This window comes from Desmodus rotundus, chromosome 7 (genome assembly GCF_022682495.2).
Source record: "Desmodus rotundus isolate HL8 chromosome 7, HLdesRot8A.1, whole genome shotgun sequence".
Lineage (NCBI taxonomy): Eukaryota > Metazoa > Chordata > Mammalia > Chiroptera > Phyllostomidae > Desmodus > Desmodus rotundus.
Window position 1 is genome coordinate 60309126 of NC_071393.1, and position 21935 is coordinate 60331060.

A 21935-nucleotide genomic window follows, 5' to 3' on the forward strand; every position below is an offset into this window, starting at 1 on the left:
GTAACTTTTATTTTGATGACAATGAATTAAACCTGGAATTTGTAGCTAGTGATAACATAGACTGATTCTGTTAATAGCCTTCAAAAGAGGTATGATAATTTCTTAGAACTATATACCATGTCTCTAAGTAACCTTAAACATAGCTTAAATTCTTTAATCATTACATTTTTAAGATTTTGCTAAGCTGTTTTGCAATCATGTAGTTTTAGTATCCACATTATATTTTCATTTCTACCTTTCCCATTAAGCATATTTCTGCTTATTCTTCAACTATATCATGTTCTATTTCCTTTTGCTCATTTAAACGCCCTTAGAGCTATCGCAGATCGCTCTAAGTTCTTACTTTTCTAAGTAACGTGTTTCTACATGAATGCCCATTTTGTAATCTTTTTTAATTTAAGAATTCTGCCTTCAGTTTGCATTCTTGGGCTCCTTTTTTCTTCTGTCACTGTTTTCAACACCAGTCAAGGGTTAAAGAAGATTAAAAGGAAAACTAGTAAAAGAGATAATGTGATGGTTTTAAATTATTTAATCTCATTTGTTGGTGATTGGCTTGTGTTAGGTGGTCAGTTCAGTTCCACACACTGTCATCTGGCCCTTACTGTGTAACCGGGCTCACTGCTAGATTACACAGATGCATGAGCCATAGCCTACTTTTTGTTCCTTTCCTTTTCCCTTCCCTTCCCTTCCCTATTTTTTTTAATCTTTTTTCTTTTCTCTTTTTTTCTTTTTTGTGTCTCCAACTTCTTGCTATTTCTCGACCTCACGTCACACTGAATTTTTGGTCTTTAAACATGGAAGCCAAGAAATAATAAGTGACTAGACAAGAAAGAAAAAAGGTGAAAAAAGAGAAGGGAAGGAGGTGCAGACTGTGGCAGCAAGTGTGGAAGCACTGTTGCTCTAGCACGGTGGCAAATACAGTAGAACAGAAGTCAGTGGGGAAAGAGAACCATGAGTATCTTTGTAATCTCCGAGGGTGGAATGGGTGCTTAACTGTAATGTAGTTAAAAAAAAAAAAGGAAAGAAAAAAGAAAGACCCATCAGTTGATGCATACTTGGACACTTGCACATTGTCCGTTTTGGGATAACTTTTTGTTCTTATGAAAGTGCAAGAGTCTGGCTACAGTGAGTGTAGATGGAGAGCAGTGTCAAACAGCTATTGTTTTTTTTTTGAGACAAAGACCAATGACAGTCAATTTTGTCATCATGGACTTTAACAAAGTTATAGATTACCTACTGGCTTTAATAGCTCTTAGGTTTTATATCTTACTGCTTATACTTGTAGTTACCTTGCCACACAGTGTAATTACTGATTCTCACAGTCTTGGTGACCCTGATTCACCAAGACATGTCTAAATTGGATATATTACATTTTAAGAAATTAGTAATATATGTGATACATTTTAGAAAATTTTTCATAAATATATTTAAATTCAGGTTCAGTACTTAAAGATTCAACATTTTAATCTTACAGAAGCCCTAAACAAGACATAACTGTTAGACATACTTTTTTAACTAAAATAGATCTTAACCATATTGTTTCTATATTATATAATAACAGCCTTAGTAACTGTCGTTTTTGTTGTAATTTTCACTCATTTTAGTAACATGTGCTATTCAACATATGGAACAAAGGCTTTGAAGTCAGGCCGAACTAAATTTGAATTTCTGTCTTATTTGCCATCTGTGTGATTTTGGGCAAGATGCCTGATCTCTCTGTTTTACAGTTTCTAGTATAAAAATGGATATTGTAGTACCTACCACAAGGAGCAGCGATGAGTGATGGTGTATGTAAAAGCTTTATCAAAGTACAGACTAACATGTCAGTGAATGGTAGTGTTTCATAGTAAAGCAGTGTGTGGTTATGAAATTATGTAAGAAATAGTTCCTTAATTTTTACCTTATTCGGCAGTGTTTGAGGTTTTCCTCTTTACCAAAGAAGAATGACTTGGGTTTATAGAGAAATTATTTGTAAAGATAATTGTAATTAAAATCATTTAATATTTCTTCCTTCAACATTCTTAAGCTGGCATTGCACAGAATTTCATCAGGCATAAGTTTGAAACTGTCTTTGTAATGAAAATGTTGGAATTTTGTTTTTAGGAAAGAATTGTTATACATCACATGTATGTCAATTCGCTGGTTAAACATCTTTCTTCAGAACTGAAAATATACTGAGGATTTATATCCCAAGAGATTACAAGAGAAGGGGTGAGAAACGGCTGGACAGGGAGTTGAGGAATGAATGCTGACTAATTGTCCCATTTATGCTTCATATTGATGTCACCCAAGTAGCTCTACTTTTAATTTTACCCTCTATTCTTATACAACTAAAGAAACAATAAGTTCTGTTTACAGAAAGTGACATAGCTAAAAGCAGTTGCAGTTTCAGAGAACAAAAACACATTAGGAGTTACGGGATCTCAGAAAAAAAGACACATTATATATAGTGGTGTGGTCATACTGTATAATATTTAAGTGTTTAGTCTCTGGAACTAGACTTCTGCTGAAGTTGGAATCCTCACTCTTCCACTCAGTAACTGCATGAACTACAGTGATTTACTTAATTTGTATTTCAGTTTTCTCGTGTGTAAAATAGGATGATAATAGTAGCGACCTCATAGAGTTGTTGTGAGGATTAACTTAGTAAATGTATATTAAGCAATTGGAAATTTAGTACCTGACACAGTACAAAGTAACTGTCACCGTATTTCATCAATTCTGAAGTACCATTATTTGTAGGATACACAATTACTGTATCTACCAAGAAAAACACTTTGTGGAAGAATATGTGCCTGAGAATCAATGCAATATAATAGTATGTCATTGGATAGGTAAATTTAGTAAGCTTTTTATATTGTGGTTCTTTTGAAGATGATGATTATCTTGTTCCTCTGTGTTATTGTTAAATTATTTATAGTTAATTGACTTTATAAATTACCAGATATAATAGTGCTACTGCTGTTTATAGGAGAAAAATAGAAATGGCAGTCCATGCAGGGATTTAGGTAAATGAGCCTTATACAGGGTCCAGCACAAATGATGCCCCTTTTTTATTACAAAATCCTTTATTACAAAATCATAAGCATGTAATTCTAAACATAATAATATCACACTCAAGCACACCACATGACATTTTAAGTGAAATGCTCAAATTAAAACTAATAAATCATTACATCCATATGATTACTCTACCAACTACACTCAAGCAGGTGTTACTTCTGCCAGACCCTGTATATAATTTTGCCATTTTGTCAACTTAAAATTTTTTGTGGGTGAAAATTTTTAGAAGATTTATAATGTAAGTAATCTTTTGGTATCTGGCATTCTATTAATTTTGATCACTTTCATATACTTTTTTTATCACACTTTCATATACTACTAATGCATCAATATCATTGTAGTTATGTACAGGATTATAAAGTGTTTTCCAAATAGTTAAAGACAATATGTTGAGTTTAATAGATTTATAATATGAAGCAGAACATAGCAGAAAAATCACAGGCTCTATAATCAAATTGCCTGGGTTCAAATCTCAACTCAAGCACTTTGCCTCTTTGTTACTTCATTTTCTTTTTATTTTTAAAGATTTTATTTATTTATTTTTACACAGAAGGGGAGGGAGGAAGAAAGAGAGGGAGAGAAGCTTCAATGTGGTTGCCTCTTGTGCACCCTCTATTGGGGACCTGGCCCACAACCCAGGCATGTGCGCTGACTGGGAACTAAACCAGGGACCCTTTGGTTCACTGGCTGGTGCTCAATCCACTGAGCTACACCAGCCAGGGCTGTTCCTTCATTTCCTTATTTGTACAATGGGAAAGTAATAGTTCCTACCTCACAGAGTTGAGGTGTATATGAAAAGTTCTCAGGACAGTGGGACAGTATATGTCCCACTGTCCCACTGTATAATGTACTACCCAAGCAAGCACTAAAAAAATCTGTTAACAATTGGTGAAAAAGGGAAAGTGTTGGCACTCAAAGGTATAAATGTCATCTCTAGAATTTTTTTGTGTGTATGCGTGTGTGTTTTATACAGGTGCCGGGTAATTGAAATATTACTACGTTAACATTTAGAAATGGACATTAATCATGCATTATTTCACAATGTAAGTAGGAAATTTAAAAATCAATAGAATTGATTTTAAAAACAAATACCATGCACAGAGTTTAAAAATAAAATAGTATTAAAAGACTTGAAACCTAATAAAGGATGTCTGTTTTACTGATTGCTGTCTTCTGTAGTCTTACTTTCCAGAGTCAGTGGCTTTACACTCTTAACGCTTTTTCTTATGGCACTTCCATATTTTTAATTAACATTTTTAAATTGCTCTTCTACTGATTTATCAGTTTCTATCTCTACCAATTTACTTCCCATTTTAATAGTTGGGGATTTACTCTTCTTACATTTATATCTCTTCACTTTCTTAGCATAGTTTCACAGTAATCTATTTTCTCAACATACTTACCCAATGATTTTGCATTAAATCAAATCTATCATTTGATAAGTATTGTTATTTTTCATCTACCGGGGTGCCCAAACTGTGGCCTGTGGGCTGTGTGCAGTCCAGGATGGCTGTGAATGTGGCCCAACACAGAATCGTAAATTCGCTTAAAACATTATGAGATTTTTTTGTGTGTGTGATTACGTGTCACAGCGTATTTAATGTGTGGTCCAAGACAACTCTTCTTCCAGTGTGACACAGATATGCCAAGAGGTAGGACACCCCTGAATGTATGATGGCCCTGGCCAGGTATCTTGGTTGGTTGGAGCATTGTCCTGTACGCCAAAGGACTGCAGCTTCAGTCCCTATCAGGACACGTAGCTGGGCTATGGGTTCAGTCCCTGGTTGAGGCACGTATGGGAGGTAACCAGGCAATGTTTCATCTCACATTGATGTTTCTCTTCCTCTCCCTTCCACATTCTTTCCCTCCACGTTTCCTTTCTCTTTAAAACTCAATAAAACATATCCTTGGGTAAGGATTAAATGAAATAAACAATGTGTTACGAGTTTTTTCCTTTCTTTTACCACTTTTTCTTTTTGAATGGAATTAGTAATTGCCTCATTTTTATTTGCCTGTTCTTAATGTACCTACTCTTTTTTCCCTAAGTGTTTCAACAGATGTCTTATATGCATATCAGTAATTTTTTGAATGCTCAAATGTGGTTTCAAACAGTGTATCAGTTGTCCGTTTTTTTGTGGAGACCTTTCCATGTGGTTATTCTGCAATCTAGATTGGTTGCTTTCTATGCCTGGTGCATAGCAGGTCATCTTGGGACCTCCCCAGGCTGCTCTGCAGTGCTAGATTTTTTATTTCCTGAGTTCCATGCTCCCCCGCCCCCTTTGTTTTTCCTTGTTCTAGATATATACTTTTCAGCTGCTTCCTGATAAAGGAGTCATAGAAGTTTACTTGAAAATATATTCATCCCATCCTTGCGTTTGATTGAATATTAGCTTATGTATAGAATGGTAGGCTGTAAAATAATTTTCTTCAAAATTATGAAAGCATTACTCACTTTGCTTTCAATTTCCTCTTCACAATCCTGTCAATGGGCACATGTTTTATTGTATTTGTCCTCTATTTCCTAACTTTTCTTTCCTTTTTCCATTTTTTCTTTTTATCCTCACCTGAAAACATACTGATTTTAAAGAGAGGGGAAGGGGGAAGGGAGGAAGAGAGAGAGGGGGAGAGAAACATCATTGGATTGGTTTCTTTCTGCATGCTCCCTGACTGAGGACCTAATCTGCAACCCAGGCATGTGCCCTGACCAGAAATTGAACCCGCGACTTTTAGGTTTACTGGACGATGCCCCAATGGAGCCACATCAACTGGGGCCTTTATATATTTTATTTACTAGATTTTCTAGACATTTTCTTTCAATGAATGTTTTATTTCAACTGTTATTTTTCTAAAAGTTACTGTTTCTCTAATTCTATTTTTTAGCATAGCATGTTGTTATTTTCTGATTGTAATTATGTTTTATGTCTGTGAGCATGGTAGTAATAGTTTTTAAACTATTATTAGTTTCTTCTTTTTGTATGATATTTCCTTTGAGTGCATTTTCCTGTTTACTTTGGTTTTAGTCTTTCATGTTGAAGACTTTTCTGAAATCCTTGATTTAATGAGATTTGGTTTGAGCCTGTGTATCTGGGAGCAAGAATTGTTGTCTAGATGGCTTTATTAGGGTGATCAAGCAAAGAGCCAACATTTTTTTGTGCAACTCCAGATTGTGGTCTCTATATGTTTTTCGGGGGTCTTAAATGTTCTCCAGTGCATTTTCAGATACCCTTTGGATGGTTTACATCTTCCTGCCAACATTTAAGAACCAGTTCAGCTCCAATTGAGCATCGTCCTGTGTGTTCTACCTACATTGTGCTTGGTAGTTCTAAGTCAGGAACCTCTCTGGTTGAAGATAGCACTAATCTTTTTAGAGGTAAAAGAGGACATGTGGAATGGGATCCTTCAGCCTGAGTGTGGAAATGTTCTCTACATAAGCTTTTAAAGATTCCCTTAGTATTTACTGCTAACATTACCTCTTTCTTTCTGTTAGGCAAATTATGTTGACTCTTACATGATTATCTTTTTCTGCCATGTAGTTTTCAGCTTCCTCTGCTGGGCTAAATTAGTTATGAGTCATCTGCCTGAGTTGTTTATTTTCTAAAAACTTCTTGTCCTTTGACTTTTTGTCACTTTAGTGGAATTTCAGAAGTTAGTGTGTTCAATCTTTCTTTCTTAGTCACAATTATAAGAGTATTAATAGTAACAATAAAAACTAGTAGCATTTATGGAGTGCTTTACTATGTATTAGCCTTGTTCTAAGTGTTTTAATATAGATTTTCATTTAACCTTCAAACAAATCCAATTAAAAAGACACCATTATCCTCATTTTACAGAGGAGGGAACAAAATGATAAGTAGTTTGCCCAATATCACCTGAATAGTAAATGGCAGAAAGATTTAAATCCGAGAACTTAATTCTGGAACCTGAGGTTGGTCCTTTATCATTATAGAACAGAAGTCTACGATACTTTATGACATCTAGAGTTAGTTAAGCAGACATTTACATTAAAAATCATTTTAAATAAGGCCAGTCACCAGAATTTTATATAACTAAATTAGAGGAAAATCTGATAGCTTCTAAGTATGCTGTAATATACACACAAATACAAATATGCAAGTTATTACATACTGAGTGAAGAATAATTTTTTCAGTACACAAAAATTTAGTATAAACTATTAATTACCACTTATCACCATTCTCCCAAGTAATTTTTTAAAAAGTACATTTAGTGTCTCAAGTAGGACATGTTCTACACACTAGGGATAATTAAAATCAGAGCACTAAAGAGTTTTAGTTGATACTATTATACTTTTTCCTTTGTTTAAGGACTTTAGAAAGAATAGAAACGTATTTGTAAGATTTAAAGATGTAAATGCACAAAACTTTATTTCTTTAAAAAATGTTAGAGCCCAACAGTTGAAATTTAAAGTAAATTTAATTCTTCCAGTTAAGATTAGTTCTGTTTATTACATTTGATTTTTCTTATAGAATAGTAAATCACTTCTATTTTGTGTAATTTTACTATTCTGTTTCGTCAGTGTAGACAGAAACCTATTGCCTTGCTGCTGAGGACATGATTTCTGAATCTAGGTGGTGTACTCTCAGCACAGTGAATTAGGAAGTTACTTTCCTATGCTTCTGTTAAAAGAATAAGAAAGATTCAGGATAGGATGCATTTCTGTAGTCTCTACCCACAAATATTAAGACATGCAAAAATGTTTTAAAATCAAGCCAGTTCAGTGTATTTTGTGACTAAAGATAATCCCTGTTCTCATTTTTTCTGTTCTCTGTAAAAATCCCAAATGTATTTCAAAATTCCATGCTTTTTTTCTGTTTCAGTGGCAGTAGTCTTCAAACTTATTTAATTTATTTAAATAATAGAGCATTTGGAAATAATTGCATTCTTCAGGAAACTTGAAACACTATTATATTTAAACTTAGCATTAATAGTAGCAGCAGCAGTGATAATGATAACAAGAGCTAATAGTTAATCTGTACCTTACTATGAGATGGGGACAGTTATAACTACGTGATTTCCATATATAAACGGAATTAGTTCATACAATAATACTGTATGGAAATTGGCACAGATTAAGTGATTTGCCAAAAACATATGTGTGGTATGTATATTTGTGTACATGAGTACGTGTGTGTATATATTATATGCTATATATTATAGAAACATACATGTATATATGCATATGTCCAGTGGTTGGCAGATATCGGTTTATAGGTGTGAGTACATGAAACAAAGGGTTAGTAAAGCTATTTTAATGGTCATAATGTGCATGTCTTTTTCCATACAAATAACTGTAAACCTACTTTTGCCCACTCCTGTGTGTATATATAAATATATTTTTTGTATAAAATTAGAGGCAGAGATGGGATTTGCCCAAAGATAGCCTGTCCCCAAGGTCTGTCCTCATAATTTCTATGTTATACTAATAGAATATTTTAGTGTAATCAACTAGGAGTTATCAAATATTAAAAATTATGAAAATATCAAAGTGGTACAGTTTTATCCCTTAATCTGATTTTTCCATGAGTTGGGAAAGACTACTGTTACCTGATTTTTATCTCCAAAAAGCCTCAGAAAGTTAGAGAACACAGCTTTATTTGATAATCTCTGCCCTATGTGTCTATCTGGCATTGACAACACATTTATATTTCCTAATTCAATAAAGTTTTCTTATTACTAAATTGCCACAATGAGTATTTGAATGTATTTCTATAATTCTGTGGTAGAGGAGATATAATCATTCTTTTTTACTTGAAGAAATTATTTAAGAATGTATACTATTAACTGTGACAAATTGTATTTTAGACATAAATAGTTTGAGAAATTCGCGTGCATTTTTGGCATCCTTAAAGTAGGGAGATGGTTTGATAAAGTATATATTTGTCTGTTGTGTCATCACAAAATATAAATTTGATATATAATCTCTTGAATACCATTCATGGATATTTGGATTAGGAAATGTCAACAGCAATAGATAACGAGAGTCTGAAATATGGACCTGTCCACATGATATAAAAATGACATCAAAATTTACAGTTATCCTGTATTTTAAAAAATAGGTTTCACTGTCTTTCCAGAGTTATACTAGACCGTAGAGAGTGTTTAACATATGATGAGGGTAAAACTAAATTCTACATCATTGTATTATAAACCAAATTTTCCTGTCTAATTGTGCTCTTTGATACAGCTACCAGGATATTTTTTATTTTTCTAAAATTTATGGTTATTTCTTTAATTTTTGTTTTAGGAAAGACATATTAGAGTCATGAACATTAATGTGGAATATTAGAAAAATAGAATATGATTGCGTAGGGGTATGAATAGATCTACACACATTATAAAAATAACTCCTTTTTCAACTTTAAAGTGCAGAAAACTACTCTTGGTGAAAATTCATTTCATAGTTAATTTAAAATTCCCTTGTCTCTGTAAATTTTCAATTGCATTCAAGTAGAATACTTAACATGAAGGTAGGGAGGGGAAACTTTTCCTTGAATTCTTTTAGTCAGAAGTTTTATATTGCCATATTACCTAGTTTTTAATATCAAGCAGTGAAATTTTATAATGATTAAAGTAAGTATAGCATGAATATTTTATTTTTTAAATATTTTATTTATTTATTTTCAGAGAAAGGGAAAGGGAGGGAGAAGAAGAGGGAGAGAAACATTGATGTGTGAGAGAGACATCTGTTGGTTGCCTTTTACAGGGGACCTGTAGGCACCTGGCCTGCAAGCCAGGTATGAGTGCTGACCAGGAATTGAATCAGTGACCTTTTGGTTCACAGGCTGGCACTCAGTCCACTGAGCCACACCAGCCAGGGCATTATAAATGAATATTTTTAAAAATATAGCCTCAAACTCTCAGTAATGTTGTATCCATTGCATTTATTTGGATTCTGAATAATTTAAAGTAGCACGTTGTTAAACTTAAAATGTCCTGGCCTATTTAAATGCTGTTTGTCATTTATAACTTTCCTATATATAGATTACAATTTTATTGAGTATTATAGCATGAATTTCCTTTATAAACATATAGCTTAATATGAACTGTGATCCTAGAAACTGGAAATGTTACTTGTGTGTGATATGAGCAAGTTTGGATAGCTGTATGTTTTGATTTATTTCCTATTTTATATATGTGAAATGCTTATTATGCATCTTCACTGAGTTCCATTTAACTTCAAGTAGCCTAAAAAGAAGCTTCAACTTGAAAAAAAATTGGTAAGACTATAAAACAATAGCTTTACAAAAGAATGTCAGTGGGAAAATGAGGAACAAAAAAACTTTCACCTTGATAAACTTATTTGCATATTAGCCAGTGTAACAATGTTACCATTATTTCTCTACTTACATTGCACTCAAGTTACCATATTTTACATCAGATATAATGTATCTTTTCCATAATTTACTGTCATGACTTGCAGAAAAAATAATATTGTCAGCATTTGCATTTAGATTTTTGGGGCCTGTTTCTGTTTTCATGTAATTATGCTAAACCTTTTACTTCTTGATGTTCCTAATAGAACAACCAGTTTTGTCTTGTTTTTATTTTTAATTAATAGACTTTAATTTTTAGAGCAGTTTTAGGCTTACAGAAAAATTTAATAGAAAGTCCAGGGAGTTGCCATAGACCCTTATGTACCCATACTTCTCCTGCCCCGCACCACACAGTTTCTCCGAATGTTAACATCTTGCTGATGTGATACAGTTGTTACAGTTGATGAGCCAATATTGATACATTTTTATTAACTGAAGTCCATAGTCCATAGTTTACATTAGGATTTACTCTTTGTGTTTTACAAATACATAATATCATGATCTACCATTATTGTGTCATACAGACCAGTTTTGCTGCTCCAGATATCCCCCAGGTTCCACCTGTTCATGCCTCCCTCCCTTGTTACAAACCTCTGGCAACCACTGATCTTTTTACTCTTTTGCCTTTTCCAGAATGTCATATACTTACAGTATGTAGCCTTTTTAGATTAGCTTTTTCACTATACAATATGCATTTAAGGTTCCTTTATGTCTTTTTGTGTCATGAGAGCTATTTCTTCTTATCACTGAATAATATTCCATAATATGGATGTAACACAGTTTGTTTATTTGTTCACCTGTTGAAGGGCATCTTGGTTGTTTGCAATTTTTGGCAACTGTGAATAAAGCTGCTATAAATACTGTGTGAAGGCTTTTGTGTGGACATAATTTTTCAGTTCATTTGGGTTAATACCAAGGAGTGTGATTGCTGACTCATGTGGTAAGAGTATGTTTTGTTTGGAAGAAGCTGCCAAATTGTTTTCCAAAGTGGCTATACCATTTTACATTTCCACTAGCAATGAATGAGAGTTCCAGTCGCTGCACGTCCTATCAGTATTTGGTGTTGCCAGTGTTTTGGATTTTAGCCAATCTAATTAGTGCATAACTATAATCTCATTGTTCTTTCAATTTTCAGTTCTATAACAATGCCCTGTTGTGGGTTGAATTATGTCTTTCCCCCAAACTCATATGTTGAAGCCCTAAGTCCCAGTATCTCAGAATGTGACATTATTTGGAGATAGGTCTTGACAGAGTTAATCAAATTAAAGTGGGATCATTAGAGTGGGACCTAATCCAATGTGATGGGTGTCTTTATAAAAAAGGGAAATTTGGAGACAGAGATATGCATACAGGGAGACTGCCATGGGAACATGAAGACTGCCTTCTGTGAGCCAAGGACTGAGGTCTGGGTGCTGGTCTCTCACAGCCCTCACAGCCCTCAGAAGGAGCCAACCCTGCCAACACCTTGATTTTGGACTTTTAGACTTCACAACTCAGACAATTTTGTGTGGTACTTCGTGTTGGCAGCACTAAAAAACTAATATGCTTGTGATGTTCAGCATCTTTTCATGTTTAGATGCCATCATTTGTACTTTTTGGTGAGATGTCTGTTCAGATATTTTCCCCATTTTCAATTGGATTATTTGTTTTCTAATTGAATTTTAAAAATTCTTTGTGTATTTAGGTTACTAATCATTTTTCAGATGTGTTTTGCAAATATCTTAACCATCATAGGGTTTTTCTCTTCATTCTCTTAAACAGTGTTTTTTACAGAGCCAAAGTTTTTAATTTTAATAAAGTCTAGTTGATCAATTTTTTTCATACATGGATTATGATTTTGTTGTACCTAAAAAGTCATTGTCAGTCCCAAAGTCACCTAGATTTTCTCCAGTATTATAATCTAGGACTTTTATAGTTTTATCTTTGATCCTGTCTGCGACTACATTTATTTTTATTTTTGCATGTAGATGTCCAGTTGTGCCAGCACCATTTGTTAAAAAGATTGTTTTTCAACATTGAGTTTCCCTTATTTTTTGTCAAACATCAGTTGATTATATTTGTGTTGGTTTATTTCTGAGCTCTCTGTTATCTTCCATTGATCAGTTTGTCTGTTCTTTGACTAGTAGCACACCGTCGTGATTACTGTAACTTTATAGTAAGTCTTGAAGTCAGATAGTGTCAGTCTTACAGCTTTGTGCTTGTCCTTCAATGTTATGTTGACAGTTTGGCTGACATTATTCATTAACAGTGAATTAACATGTAAGACTGGATTATTTGAGTTTGCATGATCTTTCTTGCACTTCCCAATTTATAACTGACATTCTTATATGAAAAAGTGGACTAAAAAACTATAAATATAGAAGTTAGTTCTGTAATTTTGACTCCCATTACTTTCTCTTTATTGTATCTCTTAGAGGGACTGACTAAACATAAAAATATATGTTTAATATTCATGGCATTAAGTGGCAAATTTTGTTCTGTTTTGTTCTGCTTCTCTGCCTAACACTGACTAGATCTCATGCCTTCTGTGGGGAAAGAAAGACAAATACTATGATGTAACACAGGTGAAATATTTTTGGATGTTGAGGAATTTTTGAAGGGTCACACAATTCTGGCTTACTTTTTCTACTCTTCCTCCATTTCTACTTTCCTAGTATACGCATAGATTCTGGCTGTGGGGTCCCCATTGCCTAGGGGCTCAAGTCCAGCTACTTCCACAGTCAAGACACTCTTGGCTATTACAGAGAGTGGCTCCAGTTCTCTGGGCCCTCTTTTCCAACTCCAAGTCTTTTTTCCCTTGTCAGATGGGTGTGGGCAGGGGAAGTGGGCATGGGATAATAAGCAAGTGTAAACCAAGTTGAGGTACAGCTGAGAGGTGGGATACCAGTGTGCCTTTCCTGTTGGTATTTTGGACCCATTCCTGCTTGATTTGAACTCTTGGCAACAGTGCCGTCCACCTACATTAAGTCAGTCCTGCAAACTCTGATGATTGACTCATTGACCATGGGGTGGGATTGGGCAGTCTGGCGTAAAGAGGAACTGAGAAGGGTAAAGATGTTTAAGTTATGAAGGAGTACTTGGCTGTCACTTGTTTAGACTGTCTTCTGAATGAGAAATACTTGATTTGTCATTCTTTGTACTTAGCCTTGGGTTCTAATCACCAATCCCTGGGCAATGGGAAAAGTCCAATCTGATATTATGTTATGTAAATTTTACCATAGTCTTGCTAGTACTTCCCTTCTTGCTGTCTACCATCAGTTCTACCACAATAGCTTGTGTGATCATTTTAGAAGATTAAATAACTTATATCACTCCACTAAAGTTCTGCAGTTGCTTTCTCTAACACTTAAAAAAAAATGTGAAGTCCTTACTATGGCCTGCAAGGCCTGGTGTGATCGGACCACAGGTTAAATTTTGGTCACTTGTTCTGCCTCAGAGCTTTGTTTTTACTGTTCCCTCCGTCTGCCGTGTTCTTACCCCAGAGAGTCGGGGGACTCATTTCACATCATTTGCAAATTATTTTGTTAAAATATGCTACTTCCTTAGTTTTTCCCTGACTACTCTATTAAAATAGTGTGTCTGTCACTCTGTACCCATAACTTGCTTTATTTTTTATTTAGATATGTATCATTTTCACACATTATATTATATATGTAATACTTTATAATTATCAGCTGTCTCTTTCGTTAGCATACAGTCTTCTAGAGGGCAAGTCATTGGCTTATTTGTTCAGTGCCTAAAAAGGGACCCAACTCATTGGAGAAAAGCGATATTCTGTTGATTAAATAAATGGATGAATGATGCTATTTTCTGTACTCAAACTTTAGAAATAATTTCAACTATATCCCACAATTTTTATTCTTTTTGTGTTTCTATAGCATATGTTTTTTTCATCTTTAAATATATATTCCTAACTGTATATTGCCATTGTTATCCTAGTTGAACCACATCTCTAGTCCATCTTCCATGTGGCTGCTAAAGTGATTTTTGTAAAAGGCTGATCAAAATGCCATCCTGTGAAATAAACTATTCCAAATTCCTTACCATAATTGGGCCTGTGCCTGTTGTTCTCCTCATTGACACCCGCTTGTGCTCTGTTTTATACTCATATCCTTTTTATTGCAGTACTCTGAATGCTTAATGTGTTTCTTTCTGACTTCTGTTCCTTCTTTTAAAGCTCATTCCCTTCATTCTTACTGTGTATATTTTATTAGTGTGTGGATACCTATAGTGTAACTCCTTTTACGAGGAGACTCTAGAAAAGGTTCTTTACATTTGAAATGATTGGGACTCATTCTATGTATTTTCCGTATATATTAGCACGTCTTTAATTTCTTCACTGAGTATCTTTAATACTTGGTGAGATTTTAATGGTCATTTTATGAATATTTACAAGTTAGGGCAACCTTGATGAGCCCCGTAAATACTCTTTTGCAATACTGTTTATAGTATTGTGAATTCATTTTAAAGATAGGCTAGTCTACATATTTTAATTCAAGGATTCTTTTTTAAGGTTGTGATGTGTGAATATTTCATGTGTCTCTTATCTTCAGGAAACTAACCTGAAGAGTTGGGAAAATAATTTATGAAAGTAAAAATGTTACTTGTATAAACTTTTCAGAAAATGTGATCCTTTGATAGATTTTTCAAATTTAGAGTCTTTTGTTTGTATGTATTGTGTGAATGAAAGGGAAGACTGGTAAAGGAAATGAACTACTTTACATAAAAACAATTGAAGCCAGGTCTTCTACTTGTCTGAACCTTTTCCGACTAACTGTAGTGTCATAAAGGGCCCTGTGGGCTTTTTGGGAAATGTGGATGCTAGTAATGTAAAGCCGCGTTCCAAAACTTGTATTTTGCATTTTTGTATGTGAAATAATGCAGAAATACATAGCTTATGATATTGGTCTCTTTGGGGAGACACAGCTAAATAAAAGGAATATGAAGTTATATAGCAGTGAATAAAGATGGGACCCTGTAAGGAAGTTTTAGTTGTTTGAGGTAGCTCTTTTGAATATTACTACTGTTACTGATAATAATAGGTCAGTTATTGTACCATGTGTTTTATGTGAATTATTTTATTTAGTTGTTGGAACAACCTTGTGTCTGTTACTCAGTTTACATAGAAGGAAACAGCTCCTCAGAGTTAGACTTTTAATACATGATTATGCTACTTATTCAATTGGGTGTCTTCATATCACTTAGTAGTAATTCCTTAACTTTTGGGAGAAGTTACAGAGCCTTTTAAGAACCTGACAAAAGCTTATGGCCCATCATCTTTATAAAAATGTACTATGAACCTGTATGATGTGTCTTTATTTTCATATGCAATTTTGTAGAATTCCTAGGTTCCCTAAATTTCATACATGGATCTTAGATTGGGAATCCCTGTTCTTTTAATGAAGAGCCTGGGGTACTTTGTGTAAATACTTTATTTTTCTTCTACCATCTCTTGTCATTTAAAGTAAATATTCTATGCCTTATTCAAGAAAGAATTTAAGCAAGCTGAAATTATCAGTTATCTCTGACTCCACTGAGTATATGCCAAAATAAATGAAGTCTGTTATAACAAGTGAGAGAAAAATTTGACATATAAGGCACTTTTTACTGTTCAGGTTTGTTGGACTTTTCTTAAAGCACCCTCAGTCTATGTTAGGAACCTAAATAAAATATCTTGAAATAAGGAAACAGTTACCTCTTCATAGTAGTATAAACATAGTAGTTGTGACCTGAGATAGGAGATTACAAAGATAGCCTAATTATTCAGTGATATTTCTCAGAGAATAATTTCTGAATTTTATTTTCTGATTTCATTAAAAGATAAGTAGAAGGGGTATTGTGGTAAAAATAAAATGTGGTAATAATTTTCTGTATCAATGAACTAAGGTAGCATACACTTGGTTAACTCATTTATATGGGCTAAAGATAAAGATTGTAGATTCTAATTCAGTGTTACTTTGGAGAAGAGAAGTAGTCATTTTGTAATGGAATAACTAGTAAAGCTTCATTATATGAAAAATAATACAACCTTTGATAGTTCTGAGGACTAGCAATTTTATTAAATTGTTTTTTCCATTTAAAGTAATTTAGAATTTCCTAATGCTTTTTCTTACCTTTTTTTTCGTTGGATATTTAATGTTACATATGTTTCAGTTCTGATACCTAACCTATTTTGATTTTTCCTCCTTGAATTTTCATTGGAAACAAAAACATTAAATTAGATAAACAGAGTGAAGAATCTTACTGTATACACTTGCCAGGGTTTAGGTAAATTACTATAGAAATAATGTTATAAATGAGTGTGCAGTGTTTGGGTTTAATTTTTCAACAACAGATGTTTTAACATTGATTTATAGTTATGTTGTGAATTAAATAACTCTATTTCTATTTTTTTCCTTTCAATCATTCTTAACATTCAACTTTTTAATGAATGGTAGCCCATCTGTGTAGGGCTCTTGTGACTGAATGATGTATTCTGTTTTGCTGTGGCACAGTTTTCAAACAGCCACTTATGTTGTTAAATATTTTTATTTTTTATAGTATTTTTCACCCCTGTATATATGTACAGGAATCACTTCACCCACCACCGAATTGCAGCCACTTCTGAGGTGGAACGCAGCAACTGTTTAACAGCGCACTTTCCCCTAGGTGCTGACAGCTGCAGAAGAAATTGTACATGGTCCTGTACAGAAGGTATTTCTCCACTGTGCCATCTGCAGAGTGACACTGACTAGGAGTACTACATAGACTGTAAGTTTCTTGTGTACCCACTCTAGACTGGAAAACCCAATAAGAGAGAATAACAAATAATTGGGAAGCATCATTTAAAAATGTATTAAGGTCAGTTAAACTTTGTGCTGCTCTCCCTGGCTCTAAATTTTTTATTAAGGTCATCTAATTTGTGATTGAAACTGAACTGAATAACAAACAAATGAATGCACTCCTGGAAATTATTTTATATTAAAAGAGAGTGAAACTAAAATGTTTTTTATAAATACTGCACTTCGAATGAAACTTAAAAGAATCAGTTTGTTTTTAAATATTTTCAAGTACTAAAACCAGTTATATAAGATTTTAGAGCTGTGCTCTTTAAGTAGCAAATCAGCTTATAATTCAACAGGAACATCCTGATTAGCTTTGCTTACTGTGTTTTGTTCCTTAGTGTTATTACTTTTACTCTTTCGGTGAAATTTTTGCAACAAAGACAGTTTATGGTAAACCTACTTCTCATTCTTTGTTTTAGAAATATTGAACTTGGATTTTTAAACATACTGAAACAAAGCTTTGGAGAGAAGAAATAGTAAATATTTGAACTTCTGCTTACTGCATTTGAGTCTCTCTCTCTCATTCAATTATTTAATAATTTTCTTTTTTGTAAAAGCAATTTACAAGAGTGCTATCTTTAGTAATAGTTGGCATGTTCATGCCTTATAGGATAGTAAAATAACATTAGAAACTGCTGTGTCTCTTGTTAAACAATATGATATGGATTATTGTATTTTAACTGTTTTTGCTTGTTTTCTCAATAGTATAACTTACTAGTTATCAGTTGTTTTTTAATTATTTTTTGTGCATCCATAGGCATGTCTATGACAAGAAATTAGGGTTCCTTAGTTTTCACAGTTTTAGTGATATGAAATCCAGTGCTGTTTGTTTTAGCTAATCTAAATTATGTGCCGCAAATTAAATGATATTTGTGTACATCTCTATACCTATAGATTTTCAATGAAGGCAAATAAAAGCCTCTCTGGGCCACAGTTTACATACTTGTAAAATGAGGTGGGTGGAAGAAATTATTTTCTAGAGATCCTTTCTTTAAGTGTTTTCTGTTTAACTTGGGATAGAATTCTGTGTATTTGGAATTGTACTTTACATATGTAACCAAGATATTTTGGTGTCAGTGATTTTGTTCTAGTTAGAATATTATTTGTATTAATTAAATGCCTAGTGATGGTATTTAGAGTACCATCCAAGAAGAGGTCTGATTTCCTACAAAGGTTTTCAAGTCTCTCTAATTTTGTAGTGAAGTTATCCCCAGTATTTTGAATTTTTTTTGAGAATAAATATAGTACAATTCTCAATGTCCTGTTCATCATGGAAGCATCAGGTAAATTAGAAAAAATAGGTTTTATTTACTCTCAGAGTAGAATTTACCAAAAATTATTGTTTGCCCCCTTGCATAGACTTAATACTTCATTCAAAAGTCAAAGCACTAAAGAAGTAAGCATTAGTATTTTAAAGAATATAGTTTAGACACAATATAATGTATTTATGTATCTCCAGAAAGGGTATTTTATCAGTATATGAAATATTTAACCAAATTTTTAAAAACTGGTTCCTCTGCATTGTCTGCAAACAGTGTAAGTATTGCATAATTCTATTCATCTTATTAACTGAAGTAATCACATGTGACAGAATAAACCATATGTTTTATATATTATTTTAATGTTTTGCTGAAAACGTACAAACTATACCTATTGTGCATATATGAGTGTGTATTTTTCAATTATAATACTTATTATATATTAGACCTTCTGTGGATGGTGTAAATTTTACAAATTAGATTCCATTTTAACCATGCAAATCTTATACTTTAATATACTCCCAGTATATATTGGAAAAGGGAATTAGAATAGCAACTTTCATTTTAATTGAATATATTTGTATATTATTTGCATTTAATAAACATGTACTAGTTGTGTAATCAAAAATAAAGGAACATGTTGGTTTTTAGTTAAATTGTATATTTGGAACATTTATTTTATTTAGAAATTATCTAAATAATTATAGAAACCTGATAATGTCATTTGATTGTTTTTCAAGGGAGGACTCTTCATCTTATTCAAAAGGACCAGAATTATGTCAAACAAATATTAGGTTCAGCTGAATAAATAGAGAAATTGGTAATAAAATAAAAAGATATAATGAAGTGTACTTTGAGAGTACATTTTATGTAATTTAAACTAATTTTAAAGAATATGCATTTTTCAATAGATAATTTTAAATTCTCAGATATTCTCAGTTTTATAAAATACATACTCAGTCTTTTAAACTAGGGGGATATTTTTATTTTTATACAAAAAGATATTTAAAAATTGTCAACATATTTGAACAAATTCTTGTGATTTGATAGGCATATGAAAACTTTGAATGTTTTATTGTGAATAATGGGCAGATGATTTTTGCAGTTCAATATTAGGTGGCCAGTTCTCTTTGTACTAAATTGTTTATATTTGAATAACTTCATTTAAACTTAGGATTCAGACATTATTTTCTATAATGCAAAATGTAATCTATATTCATAGAACCATATGTGCAGATTGAATTTACATAAATTAGAAATAAATGTGAAACTGTCCACCCCAAACCTCAGGCAAATATATGAAATTAAATATTCATATAATTAGTTCAATCCTTCCTAACTTTATTTTTTATATTAAATACTACCTATTTTTATGAATTCTGGAATTATCTCAATATAAATTGAATTAGTTGAAAATTTTAAACATCCAAGTTTGCATAAAGAACTTTTGATGCCACAAATCATTTTTATGTTTAATACTGAATTAATAAGCATTATTACGTAAAAATTTTCCTTTAACTCTGAAATTTCCGTGTTGTGGGTAAAGTAAGTGTGTGTGTGTGTGTGTGTTTGCATGTGTGTTTGCGTGTGTCATTTCCTAATGTATTTTCTGATTTGGAATTTTGACTACCACTTTGTAGCTATTTAATCAAGTGTAAATTGTTTAACAACTTTAAGAGTTTTTCCTTACCTGTTAATTGGGATTCATTACACCTACCTCACAGGGTTGTTGTGAGGAAAAAGAAAACGTGAAAAAGTACTTAGTGTATACCAGCTATGCCAGTATATGAAAAATGAGTATTACTGAAACCTTCCATTGTCTTACAATGAAATCCAAATTTCCTTGTGACATGTAATCTGTTTCCTCCTTATGTCCTCATTTTCATTCTTTCCTTGCAAACTGCATGTTTTGATCAGTTGATACTATATTTTTTGCAGTTCCTAAAATGTCTTATGCTTTCTTTGGGCCTTTGTCTGCCTTCATTCTTTCCATCCACTCACACACCCCTCTGTCCCTAGGCTATTATCTGTATAACTCATCCTCTTCCCTGAAATCTCACTTTAGATTTCTCCTTAACTGAGATGTGTCCTATGCCTTTGTCATCCCTTGTATTTTTGTTAGATGACCCTTCTATAGAATCCTGTTCTGTTTGCTTATTCCTATTCTAGCAATTAACACATGCAGTATAACTGCCTTGCACATGTGTGCTTCCTCTGTAAATTTGTTGAGGGTGAAGTATTCCTTTAACTTCTCTTCTTAAGTTCAGAAACTGTGAACTTAACAGAGTTTCTGCAACTCAGAAAATGATTGAACTTTTAAAAAATAGATGCAGGTTCATTTCCACTAAAGGGGCTACGGGAGAGGGGAGACAGGAGGCGGAGCTCAGGCAGTAATGGAAGCAAAGCTTGACTCCCTGTGGCTCACCTCCAGCTGTATGGCCTGGGTCCTAACAGGCCGCTTACCAGTACCAGTCCTTGGCCTGGGATTTGGGGGCTCCTGCCCTAAAGGAACAAAAATATAACTAATTTTACAATAAGTATGTACTTTTTAAAAATATATTTTTAGAATAGATTTCAAACTCAATAATTGTATCTAAATCATGGCCTCGTAATCATATTGCTTTGCCCACCATTTATTACTTTTTTTATTTTTTATTTTTATTTATTTATTTATTTATTTTTTTGATATATTTATTGATTATTCTGTTACAGTTGTCCCATTTCCACCCCTTCACTCAACTCCATCCTGCCCACCCCCTCCCTCCCACATTCCCCCCTATAATTTATTACTCTTAATAAACTTATTAAAACAGATGAGCTCACTAGTGTACAAGCAGAAATTTACTTTATTCTTTCCTGTTACTTATACTTGAGATCTCAATTGGAATATTATTTTATGCCTCTTGGTAAATGTTGTTTAAATGTCTTTATCTCTTGTGGATTCTTTATCTTGCTTTTGGGGGTTTATCGAAGACTCCCACTGTTTGGGGATAACCCAGTTGTAATTCCTTGATGGAGTTGATATTTTCTTTTGTTTGCCTTCTTTTGACTACCCTCCTTAGTCTCTGACTTTGTGGACTACCTCCAGTCTTTTTCTTCTGGGGTTATCTTGTTTCTTTTGTAGTCTTCTGGGTAGAGTTTCTTTAAAAAATGGCCTAGTGCTAGTTGTTTTTTTTTTTCCCTAGGGAATACAGTAATTCCCTAGAAAGAATACAGTAATTCTTTATTCCACAAACTCTGGAATGGAATTCTTGTGCATTTCTAAGTTAGTAGCTGAGACTGAGCTCCTCTCGCCTTCTTGTCTTTAGATTTTTTTTTTTTTTTCAGGCTTAAGTCCAGTTCCTGTACCATTCCTTAAGTGTCCTTTATTCTAAAAAACACAGGCCAAACTCTGAGTGAATCACTCACTGTTCTATTTCTTCTTCAAACTATTAAGTTCCCCTTCTCCAGTATATGC

At 33.2% G+C, this 21935-nt stretch overlaps 1 protein-coding gene across 3 annotated transcripts in view; it reads left to right on the top strand.

Moving 5' to 3' along the window:
* NOVA1 (NOVA alternative splicing regulator 1) overlaps positions 1-21935 on the top strand; it is a 155761-nt gene that overhangs the window by 32709 nt on the left and 101117 nt on the right. Inside the window, exon 1 of one of the 3 annotated variants that reach the window (XM_053928636.2) lies at positions 17061-17145. The exons of the other annotated variants lie outside the window; for them this stretch is intronic. The gene's annotated coding sequence lies outside the window, so the exon portion shown is untranslated. Of the gene's footprint in view, positions 1-17060; positions 17146-21935 lie in introns of those variants that run through there. 3 annotated transcript variants of the gene reach the window in all.